The sequence below is a fragment of the Ambystoma mexicanum genome, chromosome 14 (assembly GCF_040938575.1).
Source record: "Ambystoma mexicanum isolate Mex_15411 chromosome 14, UKY_AmexF1_1, whole genome shotgun sequence".
NCBI classification, from domain to species: Eukaryota; Metazoa; Chordata; class Amphibia; order Caudata; family Ambystomatidae; genus Ambystoma; species Ambystoma mexicanum.
In genome coordinates, this window is record NC_090940.1 from 549,210,908 (window position 1) to 549,223,882 (window position 12,975).

General features: G+C 47.6%; 1 protein-coding gene across 2 annotated transcripts in view; it reads left to right on the plus strand.

The window, feature by feature from the left end:
* The first annotated feature begins 274 nt into the window (after nt 1-274).
* Nucleotides 275-12,975, plus strand: part of STON2 (stonin 2) — a 991,146-nt gene continuing 978,445 nt past the window's right edge. For both annotated transcript variants that reach the window (XM_069637853.1, XM_069637852.1), the window contains exon 1: nt 275-798. The gene's annotated coding sequence lies outside the window, so the exon portion shown is untranslated. The remainder of the gene's footprint in view (nt 799-12,975) is intronic.

Below are 12,975 nucleotides of genomic sequence, written 5' to 3' on the forward strand. Positions count from 1 at the left end.
GCCCTGCTCTCCGTGCACAGTGGGGGCTCTGTGCCCTTCCTCCCCCCAGCCCCCTCGCCGCCCCCTGCCCACACACTTCTGCACTGCTGGATACTCCCATGGGCGAAAGCGCTATATAAATAGCAAATCATCACATTGCACGAACTTGTGCTTTTCCCGGCACACCGCCCCGCACCCCCACACCACCCACCACACCGCCTACCATGAGTTTATTTGCTGCGACTGGGAGCTGATAAGAAACCCACAACGCCCCAACTTTGGAGTTCGAGGCAGAGCCTGGGAGGGGCTATGAGTTGACAAGTGCGAGTAACAGGAGGAAGTGGTGGCTGTCGGTTTCAAGATTGGCTCTTCGCCGTGTTATTGTTTGACTGTGACACCGCCACAGCTGTTCTGCGAGGCAACACCCTCGCCGCCGCTGACCCTGGACGCGGTGGGCCGACGAAAGAGGAGAGCAACGGGAAGCGCTCTTTCCCCCCTTCTCCTTTAAGAGCGACAGGCTGAGGCGGAGAGAGGGGCTGCCACTAGTGCAGAATAGGCGTGTTCCTGCTCGGCTTGCTCCCAGGCTGGGCACAGCCGCTGCCTGCACGCACCGTACAGGCTGCGTCTGGGCGCGTTATGTTCCTGCATTACCCGCGCACCTCTGTGGCTTGTGTATTTTAAATGCAAGGCGCCCGGTCTGCGAAAGAGGGCATTGAAAGGGGCGCCGCTGTTCTTACGTGGGAGCTGTTGAGGATTTCTCGGGAGCTCGCAAATCGCACCTTTTTTATGCGTGGAATGTCTCCCCTGGTTACAGATCAGGTAAGCAGAATTCACGGTGTGTGTGTGATGTGGGCTAGGGAGAGGCGCCGTGGCACATTGTAGGCTGACTGTTGTGTGTGGCAGTAAAAACGCAGATCTGGAGACGTGGACTCGTGGTTTGATGCAGAGTGGAGGCGGGAGGGCTGAGGACTAATCCTGGCTATTAGGTTCAGGCGATGCTGGTCAATCCCGGGACCTGAGCCCAGGACACCTGCTTCTGCCAGGGTCGGGGACTCTTATAAACAGACAGTCCGGACATTGGCCAGTAAACACACCGTGTAATTACTGCTGCTGCACTCACTGCCACAGTCATTACCCCCTGCAGAAGAAGCGCACGCCTGACATTATAGTGGAACACTTTGCTGCTGCCATGTCTTGTGGTTTTTTTTGCCAATTTTGAAGTTGTGTTTTTTTTGCCAATTTTGAAGTTGTGTTGTAGCCTTTCCTCAATTTTTTTTAAAAACAAGCATTTGAAAAAACATATATACAATTCCATAGGTTGCCAAGAGTTGGGAGTGGAGTTCTCGCTTCTCTCAGAGCTAAAATGTAAACTACAGCAGTGTTTGGTGAAAAATGTAATTCACATTTATTTACATATATACAGGAGGAGCAATGCTGTTTTGATCACAAAAGAACGTACAATAGATAAGAAATCAGATTTCAGGGGAAGCTGTGAGCTTCTTACAGTGGGGTGAATTTGAGGGACATTCTGGCCAGGTTGTGGAGTGGAGTAAATGGAACAGTCACCGGGGACAATACATAAATGGACATATATAAAGGGCAGCCAACATTGGACATTTTTAAGTGCAGTTACGGGGTATGGCCAGCTGTGCTCAGGACCATGATGGGTGAAGTGCTAGAGTGGAGGCAAAGGAAGTGAGAGACAAAGGCAGGTTAGAGGCGTGGGTAAAATGTTAGCTAGCAGACAGATTAAGAGGGTAACTTGGAGCCGATGAGGTAGCCTTTTAGTTTGGTTTTGAAGAATTCCTTGTGGACTGTTTCTCGATGTCCGAGGTAAGAGAATTCCATGCAAGTGGACCAAGAATAGAGAAGGAGCGGAAGCGAGAGGAAGCACAGGGAGGGCGAGGAGCCAGAGCAGACACAACGAGAAGGCTTGTAGAGTTGGATAGTGGAGGATAGATACAGTGGTCCCTTACCATGGATAGATTTGTGAATACTTCTATTTCTGCCTCCATTACTCTGCCTTCTACAGCTATTAGTACCCCTCCTACGGCTAATACTCTTAGGGCCTCATCATGAGTTGGGCTTTATCCTTATCGGTAGCGCCACATTCAAGGGTTGGCCCAATCATGAGTTGGGCAGTAAATGGGAGTTTTACGTACAGCTTTTTGCTGGCGGTAAAAAACGTTCCCTTAATACCTGTGTTTTGGGGCCCAATGGGAAATGGGAACTTAACGCTGTACCGCTATTAGCACCAGACCGAGTAGCAGTAACACTATTTGCGCTGGCGGTATTACACCGGGATACTGCCAGACTCCTGATGAGGCTCTTAGTATTCATCCTACTACTTGTACATCCCTCACTAAAACTCATACCTCTGCTACTAGTAAACTGCCTGCTACACTAGCACTAATCCTCCTGTCATTACTACTGCTGCTGCTACAATAGTCTTCCTGTTGTTGCTATTACGCCTACTACTCCCCATAGAACTGGTACGACTACTCTTCCTTCTAGAAATCCGTGTGCTGCTAGTAGTATTCCTCCATTGCTTCCTCCTCCTACTACTTCGACTAGTGCTAATAGTAATCCTGCCCCTATTACTCCCACTTGCACTGCTCCTTCACCAACCAATCATCCTATTGCTAATACTCTTATTCTTCCCACGCCTACTGCCAGGTCACCTGCTAATTTGACCTCTCCTGTACAAAGAATGGCTCGCTGGGCTACCATAGCTGTTCAAGGGATAGCCAAGGACCAATGCTTTCTGCAGACCTTGCAGGGGGCAGAGGGTAGAACTGGTGTCCAAAAACCTCTCTGTGCTGCCTAATTTGCAATTAGATTTTTTACCCTGTTTTCCTCCACTCCTTATTCCCCCTATTTTGCCCCACCCCCTCACCCCTTTGTCCTCTCCCCGATAGCGCATTGAAAGAGCCTGGATACGGTATTAAGTGCTAGTCAAGGAACCTACAGACCAACATAGCGAGAGAATGGGGAGTAGAGCGCACTAAAGCTTCTTCTTTGCAAATGATGGGACTGGAGCCCGGTTCAGAAGTATCTCCTGTGCAGGCGATGCAAGGGCTGTGAATGCTTTCCTTCAGAGTGGCTAGAGCACTATGCCCCATGATGCAAGAAGCGCTATTAACCGTGGGCACGTCAGAAAGTAGTCTGGAGCCCATTGTAGCAAATGCCTCGAAAACAGACAAATGCCTTAATGCATTAGTCCAGAACCATAAGGGATACACCTGCTATTAAACCCCAAGTTAATGGATGAAAAAAGGCTGGTTAATAAGCCAGCATCCGTGGACTACACAGAGGTGATAGGGGTCGCTCTCTGGAGTTCTATTCTTAAGTCACCGGAATACATGTTTGCGCTCCAGCAATGCGTTCAAAGCTTGACCAGGTTTGCCTCGGATCGAGCAAACAGTCAAGGAATAGGACATGCCACAGCAGGAAGACCACAGTCTCTTCTCACTAAACGTTTCAGGATGTGCATGGACGTGATCCAGCTCTTTGCACTGCAGGGTGTGCATGGACATGACCCAGCTCTTTGCACTGCAGGATGTGCATGGACATGATCCAGCTCTTTGCACTATGGATGTGCGTGGACGTGATCCAGCTCTTTGCACTACAGGATGTGAATGGACACAATCCAGCTCTTTACACTGCAGGATGTGCATGGGCGTGATCCAGCTCTTTGCACTCCAGGATGTGCATGGACGCGATCCCACTTTTTGCACTACATGATGTGCATGGACGTGATCCAGCTCTTTGCTAAACTGGATGTGCATAGACATGATCTAGCTCTTTGCACTGCAGGGTGTGCATGGACATGACCCAGCTCTTTGCACTGCAGGATGTGCATGGACATGATCCAGCTCTTTGCACTGCAGGATGTGCATGGACATGATCCAGCTCTTTGCTAAACTGGATGTGCATGGACATGATCTAGCTGTTTACACTGCAGGATGTGCATGGACATGATCCAGCTCTTTGCACTGCAGGGCGTGCATGGACATGACCCAGCTCTTTGCATTGCAGGATGTGAATGGACATGATCCAGCTGTTTGCTAAACGGGATGTGCATGGACATGATCCATCTCTTTGCACTGCAGGATGTGCATGGACGTGATCCAGCTCTTTGCACCACAGGATGTGCATGGACGTGATCCAGTTCTTTGCACTACAGGATGTGCATGGACGTGATCCAGCTCTTTGCACAACACAATGTGCATGGACGTGATTCAGCTCTTTGCACCACAGGATGTGCATGGACGTGATCCAGCTCTTTGCACTACAGGATGTGCATGGACTTGATCCAGCTCTTTGCAATGCAGGATGTGCATGGACGTGATCCAGCTCTTTGCACTACAGATGTGCGTGGACGTGATCCAGCTCTTTGCACTACAGGATGTGCATGGACGTGATCCAGCTCTTTGCACTACAGGATGTGAATGGACACAATCCAGCTCTTTGCACTGAAGGATGTGCATGGACGGGATCCAGCTCTTTGCACTATAGGATGTGCATGGACGCGATCCCGCTCTTTGCACTACAGGATGTGCATGGACGTGATCCAGCTCTTTGCACTGAAGGATGTGCATGGACGGGATCCAGCTCTTTGCACTACGGGATGTGCATGGACGGGATCCAGATCTTTGCACTGCAGGATGAAAAGGACGTGATCCAGCTCTTTGCACTACAGGATGTGCATGGACGTGATCCAGCTCTTTGCACCACAGGATGTGCATGGACGTGATCCAGCTCTTTGCACTACAGGATGTGCATGGACGTGATCCAGCTCTTTGCACTACAGGATGTGCATGGACGTGATCCAGCTCTTTGCACCGCAGGATGTGCATGGACGTGATCCAGCTCTTTGCACCACAGGATGTGCATGGACTTGATCCAGCTCTTTGCACTGCAGGATATGCATGGACGTGATCCAGCTCTTTGCACTACAGATGTGCGTGGACGTGATCCAGCTCTTTGCACTACAGGATGTGCATGGACGTGATCCAGCTCTTTGCACTACAGGATGTGAATGGACATGATCCAGCTCTTTGCACTACAGGATGTGAATGGACACAATCCAGCTCTTTGCACTGAAGGATGTGCATGGACACAATCCAGCTCTTTGCACTACAGGGTGTGCATGGACGCGATCCCGCTCTTTGCACTACAGGATGTGCATGGACGTGATCCAGCTCTTTGCACTGAAGGATGTGCATGGACGGGATCCAGCTCTTTGCACTACAGGATGTGCATGGACGGGATCCAGATCTTTGCACTGCAGGATGAAAAGGACGTGATCCAGCTCTTTGCACTACAGGATGTCCATGGACGCATCCAGCTCTTTGCACTACGGATGTGGGTGGACGTGATCCAGCTCTTTGCACTACAGGATGTGAATGGACGCGATCCAGCTCTTTGCACTGCAGGATGTGCATGGACGTGTTCCAGCTCTTTGCACTCCAGGATGTGCATGGACGCGATCCCACTCTTTGCACTACAGGATGTGCATGGACGTGATCCAGCTCTTTGCGCTACAGGATATGCATGGCCGTGATCCAGCTCTTTGCACTACAGGATGTGAAAGGACGCGATCCAGCTCTTTGCACTACAGGATGTGCATGGACGTGATCCAGCTCTTTGCACTACAGGGTGTGCATGGACATGATCCAGCTCTTTGCACTACAGGATGTGGATGGACATGTTCAAACTCTTTGCACTAATACTGCTCTTCAAAAAAATCATGCTCAAGAGTAGAAGTGCATGACTGGACCAGCGCATGCTCTTGGCCGCCCACAAATACTGAAGTCTAACAACGCCCAGGCTTCCAATGAGTGCGGATGATCTGAAAAGCCGAGCCATGCCACAGAAATTAGGTGCGAGAGGCAGACTGTCCACGCCAACTTACCCCTCACTCCTCTCAACCCCTCATGCGTGGTGTGTGACAAGCCGACCCCTTGCTTGTAAACAGCGGTAACACAAATGTGATAATTCGAGTGGCTGTGGGCAGCACCGGGTGTTTTGGACTGAGGATCAAGGCTTGTCTGCCGTAGCCAAAGGGGGGGCGAATATGGAAGGCTCAGTGACCATAACTCCTGGCTTTGCTTGTGGCTGCGGGTATTACCACCATTATCACCACTTTTGTATGTAGGGGTGGCTTGCTCTTTCACGGGACCACATGTTCGTGCACCAAATCCAAAGGACATGCATTTGGTAGCTGCACAAGGACACCTTATTCAAAACATTGTCAAGTAAATCTCCATGATGACCACTGTGTAAGTGGAATCCAAACGTCTTTCCATGGACATGTGACTGGCAAGGAGCTGTCCCCTTTCTGGATAACAGACATATGGAGGAGGCACATCAGGGTGATGGGGACAATGCTCCAAAGAAGAACAAAAAGAACAAGACCTGTGCATCGGGAGCAGATGAGAAATCCCTGATGTGAAGCCGCGCAGAGTCTCCTCAAAATCAGACCAGCGGCAGAGAGGGAAGAGACACAGGTTATGTGTGCATTGAAGGAGCTAGAGAAGAGGGCAAAGGGGAGAGCCAAGATAAATGATGTACAGTCGTAGCCAGCTACTAGCAACTTTCCACACTAGGGAATAGTGCCCGGAAGCCAAGGCTCTTGATCGGCCGACTCGAAGTGAACATTCCCCTCCGGGTGTAAATGATCGTAATAGCCCACATTCTATAACAAGTGGGTCCATAGACCAGACCAAAGATTCCATCCTGGGAGCCAAAAACTCTCAAACCAGCAACCATGCAGGGGTGAATTGAACAAAATACTTGTAACCGAATGTAGAAGATCTAGTTCACTGATTGCTTGGATTATCCTAAAGTCGGGCTTACTGTTATCTTCTTGCACTGATCATGAAAGAAGTTAGAGGTTCATGTATCATTTTAAGGTTTCTATAATGTTTAGCTGTTCTGTTCATAGAGCATATGTGAGAAAACAGGTAGGTTTACCCCCAATTTAAAACCTCAGACACTGGGGCTAGTAATCATAATAGTTCAAAAAGTAACCCAACAAATTGTAGATAAAAGCATATTCTTTATATCCCAAGCAATAATTATTGGCGATTTCCCTACACAATAAACTTCATACATGTGCAAATGAATGCATACAAACAATATTGGTTCCAAAGTAACAGAGACAATTTGTCAATGCCATGTGCTCCCCTTATGTCATCACAGAGAAAGCACCACATAATAACATGAAACAAGACAATACAAATCTGGTTCTTATTATGTCCAGAAAAGCAATGATAGGCACTCAACCGACTCAGTAATGTATACAGTTGTAAATCCATAATATTGGTGCAAAAAAGAATACATTTTTCAAATCTTGCATTCAAAAACAACAGTCTACTAGAAGAGACAAATACAATGCTTGTCTTCAATACTAAGCTCTACCAGGGCCCTTTGAATTGTGAACCCTGCGCTAGTTCCACCCCTGTCCCCAGTGGGAGCTAGTTTTCATCAGGAATGGAAAGGAGATGTTCAGCGTGGCCCAAGAATAGTTTTCTTGTCATAAAGAGACCTCCAGCAATCTGTTCAAGGCTGTTCAATAATTGGAGGTACAGTGTACAGGGTAGGAGGGTACAAATAAGGGGGTTCTGGGAGTTTCTCTACTACCGGTCTATATCCTGGGTTAGAGTCTCAACCACAGTCTTTAGCTCACCATCATTTCACAGAAGAGAAATTTCCACTATATCAGTCTTTGTCCTGCTCAAGGGCAGCCCATCACCAAAAGGCCTGGCAGGATGCGTATTTCAGGAAGCCAATGTGTGGCACCAGGTTTCTGGTCTCAAACAGTGTGGTTGGAGAAGCGGCGTCTATGCAGCAATTTGCTGTGCGCTCGTGCGCGGTAGACCCCTTGTTGTCTCGCCACTGTTCATAGAGCATTCAAAGAGAATCTCTTGGGAGTGCTAGGAAAATAAAGGAAAGTGGTGGCGATGAAAGTTGGAGGGCAAGGAGGATGTTGGGGGGTGGAAGCAGTTGAGGTGTCCTAAATTCAGATAGCAGAGGGGTAGCAGTCCTGAAATTCTGACTAGCCGAGGTAGTCAAGTGCATAGAGAGGGTGAGTGACAAAAGGGAAGGGCAATTGCATGCACATCAAGTCCACTGGCTGTGTATAGAACTTCAAACCACAACAAATAAGTGCATACAGAGAAGGGCTCTCCACAGTCAAAAACCTTTAGAGAGCCGCAGCTTGCAGACCCCTGCCCTAGGTCGAATCTGAGCTCTTATTGTGGCGAATTTTCTACAATGAATCCACATAGAGCACGTTTGGCGTTCTCAAACCAACGTTCAGGTAGGATAAATTGCTATATTTGATTTATTTATATACATGAGAAACAATGCTGTTTTGATCACAAAAAAACGTACAATAGATAAGAAATCAGATTTGATGGGAAGCAGTGAGCTTCTTACAATGGGGTGAGTTTGAGGGACATACTGACCAAGTTGTGGAGGGGAGTAAATGGACCCGTCACTGGGGACAATACACAAGTAGACATACATAGATTAAGGACAACCAACCTTGGACATTTTTAAGTGCAGGTAGGCGGTACGGCCAGCTGTGCTCAGGATGTGACCATGATGGGTGAAGTGCTAGAATGGAGCCAGAGAAAGTGAGACACAGAGGCAGGTTAAAGGCTAGGAAAGCATGTTAGCTAGCAGCCAGATGAGCGGTAGGTTAAGAGGGAAACTTAGAGGTCGAGGAGGTAGGCTTTTAGTTTGGATTTTAGTAAATCCATGTGGAATGTATCTCAGATGTCTGGAGGAAGAGAATTCCAAGCCAGTAGAGCAAGAAGAGAGAAAGAGCGGAAGTGAGAGAAATCACAGGGAGGGCGAGGAGCCACAAGGGTTGTCGAGGAGGCAGAGCGGAGATTACGAGAAGACTTATAGAGGAGGATAAATATGGTAGTGCCTTACCATGGATAGATTTGTGGACCAGGAGAATACATTTAAATCGGGCTGTGTTTTGCATCATCAGCCATCCAGTCTGGTGACAGTATGAGGAAGTAGGTGTGAAGTGAGGGAGTTCAAAGAGTGTCCTGGTAGTAAAGTTAATGATTTGTCGAGAGGACAGAAATCATAGTTGGGGAGACCAAAGAGGATGCTGGCACAGTAGTCCAGTTTAGGGAAGACAGGAGTGGTTAAGAGATGCTTGGCAGTGTTGAAAGGAACAAGGTCCCTGATTTTCCTAATATTTAAGAGATTGAGGTGTGCTACTGTTTCAGATTTGGAGATGAAAGTAGAGAAGGTGTGAGAAGGATCATAGATGATGCTGCGGTTTCTAGCTGACAAAGATTAGGGGAGGGTGTCAGGTGGGAACTGGATAGGCAGAAGAAGAGATGAGAGAGAGCTTTTACAGAGAAGAAGTTGGTAGAGTTTAACATCAGAGAGTGCAAAGCCATCCAATATTTAATGGCAGAGAGACAGTTGGCAATATTGATGGAGAGATCAGAGAAGAGTTCAGGAAAAGAGAAAAAGATGTGGGTGTCATCTGGGAAGAGTTGGTATGAGAACCCAAAGGAGGAGATTAGTGCCATTAAAGAAAAAGTGTAGAGTGTAAAGAGGATCGGACCAGAGACAGAGCCTTTTGGAACACCAACAGTCAGAGGAGTGAGTTGAGAGGTGTTGTTGCTCCAGCAGACACAGAACTGGCGAGGTGCAAAGTAGGATTCAATCCAGCCAAGGCGTTGATCGCGAATCCCAAGAAGAAAACGAGTATTAAGGAGATCAGAGTGATTGGCAGTTTCAAAGACAGCAGACATGTCAAGGAGAATTAGGATACAGGGTAGGTTTGAGGGCTTATTAGAAGCGATGAAATTGGACACATTCATGAGAGCAGTTTCCGTGGCATGACGGGAGCAGAAACCTGCTTGTAGTGGGTCTCGAAGGTTGTGGATGCCTAAGAAATTGGTAAGACGGTTGAACACAACCCTATCAAGCACTTTAAATATGGGTGGGTATCGTATTAGAGGGTGTAGTGCTTTAGCTGTCTAGTTTTAAGCAGAGAAATAACTGTGGTAGGACTGAAAAGCCATCACATTTTGGATCTGGGACAGCACCTAAGGTAGAAAAGAAAGTCGTAGGGTAATAAGGATTCCCCTCTACTATGCCTGGGTCATGTGCTGTTTCGGTTCTAGTTTGGGAAGCACCATGTTCATTTGAAGTCCACTTTTTCATCTGGATGCCCTAGGTCAGGGGTCTGCAACCTTTAGCTCTCCAGATATTTTGGACCACAACTCTCATCCCTAGAGAGCGTAGTCAATGGTGAGGGATTAGTGACTCTCCACAGTACAAAACGTTGAGATAGCCACAGATTGCAAACCCCTGGTTTAGGTGAACTCTGAGCAGGCTTTCTGGAAAAGGAGAAATTTAGTTTGTTCTTTGCTGAATTGGAGATGGTTTTTGTGATATCTCAAATTTACTGGTGGATTGTGGCAGGTTTTGGGCCTATAGACACCCAACTGTATGCCTCCTTTTCATATTTGTTTGCACCACTGAGGAGACCGGTGCTTGGTGCCCTGAAAGGTCCTGAAGATGTCTACCAATTAACTTCTCTGTTACGCAGGTGGGACCATTCCACCAGCTCGCCCTTTGGACCATGCAAATTATTTTGAATGTCATTCTTTGTTCTAGCAGGAATCCCTTAAGGCTTTTCAAGCCTGAAGAGCAGCTGTTTTGTCTTCGGACCCATGATCATCCATGCTGCTTTGTTCTGGACCAACTGCATGTGACTCCAGGTGCATTAAGCCGGTCAAGTGGCACAGCGAGTGGAGCGCTCGCTTTGAAATCCGTGCAGAGCCTGCTGACACAGGTTCGAATCCCGGCAGGGCCAAACTCAGCCTTTCATCCTTCCGAGGTCGATAAATGAGCACCACACAACGTGGGTAATAATAAGCAGGGCTCAGATACCTGAGGGTTCGTAGCGCTATACAAATGCTTAATTGTTAATATTATTATTATTATTTGGGAACTGCCACGTCAATGCTGTTGCAATAGTTCAGTCCAGTCAGGACAACTTCCACTTGTGGCCGAACTCCAAGAGATTGAGGATCATCTGCAGCCGGGCGAGTTGGAGTGATCATTATTGGTGACTTAATTGGCTTGTTGTCTGACCCCCAGCCCAGAGTCAAACATGGGCCCAGTCTTCTGTACTGATTTTGTTGCTTTTGGAGGAGAACCCGTTGTGGTGGGTCATTTGAAGGTAAAGTTAGTGATTTTGCTTGGGTCCCAGAACACTATTTCAATCTTGATCCCATGAATGCGTATGAAGCTCTTGGTCATGCTGTTCTGAAGCTGGGCACAGTAATTTAGTATTGGCTGGTTTTGCCATTTCCGAGGTGGCTCTGGGTCTGCGAGTCGTCTGCCTACAATGGGAATGGGATGTGAAAGATTCCAGCAATGTAGCAAGCAAGCTCTTATATGTGCAAGTGCTGAACCTTGGGGATACAGTAGGGATCATGGGAGGTTTTGTCCCACTGGAACCTGGAACCACCTGCCATTAAGTAAGGGTGTGTTTGAGGAGCTATGCAGATGACCCCTCTTCATCTCTTCTAGGCAATGAATTAAAGGTGTTTGGTACATGGTGTTGTAGACCGCTAAAACCTTCAGTTCTGCTGGGCTGTTTTAGGCGCCCTTTTAGGATGCTGAGAAGGGAAGTTACTGTGTACCTGACTGGTCTGAAGCCCGATTGTCACCCAGGGTGAGTGCACTCTCATCCCTCTGCTCTTTTAGTTGGTCTGTGACCACCTGTTGCAGGATGTTTGTCTCAAAGCAAAGATTTGAAATCTGGTGGACATTGGCCCGGGTGGTTGGGCCAGTTTTGGGTTTCGTATGTAGGAGTATCGCAAATGTCTTTGTAAGGGTGGGCAGGGGACCAACCCTGACGTGAAAAAGGCGAGGTGAGACAGAACTCCACGGTTTCCAGATATCTCTTCATGAAACTGGCAGGGCAAAGACAGGCATCCCTACAGGATGTGTTCAATACCTCACCATGATCAGTTCTCTGGATGAGGATAAGAAGGTTTGTGTTGCCGATGAGGTTGGGACAATAGTAGGTGCTGTGTTACATCACGCTGAATATGTTTCAGCTGTCTCCCATTTTGCCAGCATAGAATGTAACAATCTCCCCTGTGATCTTGGGGTGGATGAATTTGGTGGTTGAGTTTGGAGGGTTATGCTCGATTTTGAATACCCCATTAGTCATGTTTTTGGCAAGGAGGAATTACAAGACTATTGTTTGTTATTTCGTCAGATTGCTTTCTGGTTCACTGTTGAATCATTTTGACAGTGTTTTTTCTTTGGTCTTGTTTTAATGACACCGTCGTGTTTAAATATCCGTTGTTTTGTTTTTTCATGTGTACCATTTGTTGGTAGCTTTGATTCATTTTTCTGTTTGAAACTAACCCGAACCCATTGGCACCGTTAAGTCTCCCGGTGAAGAGACTAAGTCACTGTTCGGTTCTGAAGTTGTTTTGGGCTTGAGAGGGGGGTTGCAGGAAATTGATGTTCGTGCTCCTGTTTTTTTGTGCAGTTCTTTTAACCTGCTAGGGGCAAGATGCCAAATAGAGTGCAGGAGGAAACAGGTTCATGTGGTAGCCAAGAGCACAGGGCCGTCTCCAATTATGTTGTGGCTATTCACTGCATTCATTTTAGCTGAGCGTGTAATAACCAATCTAAATGTGTTGAATTCATTCTGTTTTGGGAAGATGTTTTAATGAGAAAGCGGTCTTATGGATCTGTTGTTTAGGAGCCTGTGTCATCAGTGTGCAGGGAGCGTCGATAGTGTGAAGGTTGTGCCCAAAGAGAATTGGCACTGTGCCCCTATGATGTTCCTCTGCAATAGTCTTAGATATTTGTGTGAAAATTAGCTAAGACATCCTTGTTCAGCCTGAAGGACACCGTTCTTATCCCCGCAGAACCATCTCAGCCCTCCCCAGGTCAATGGATTGAGTGCCTTCATTAGTA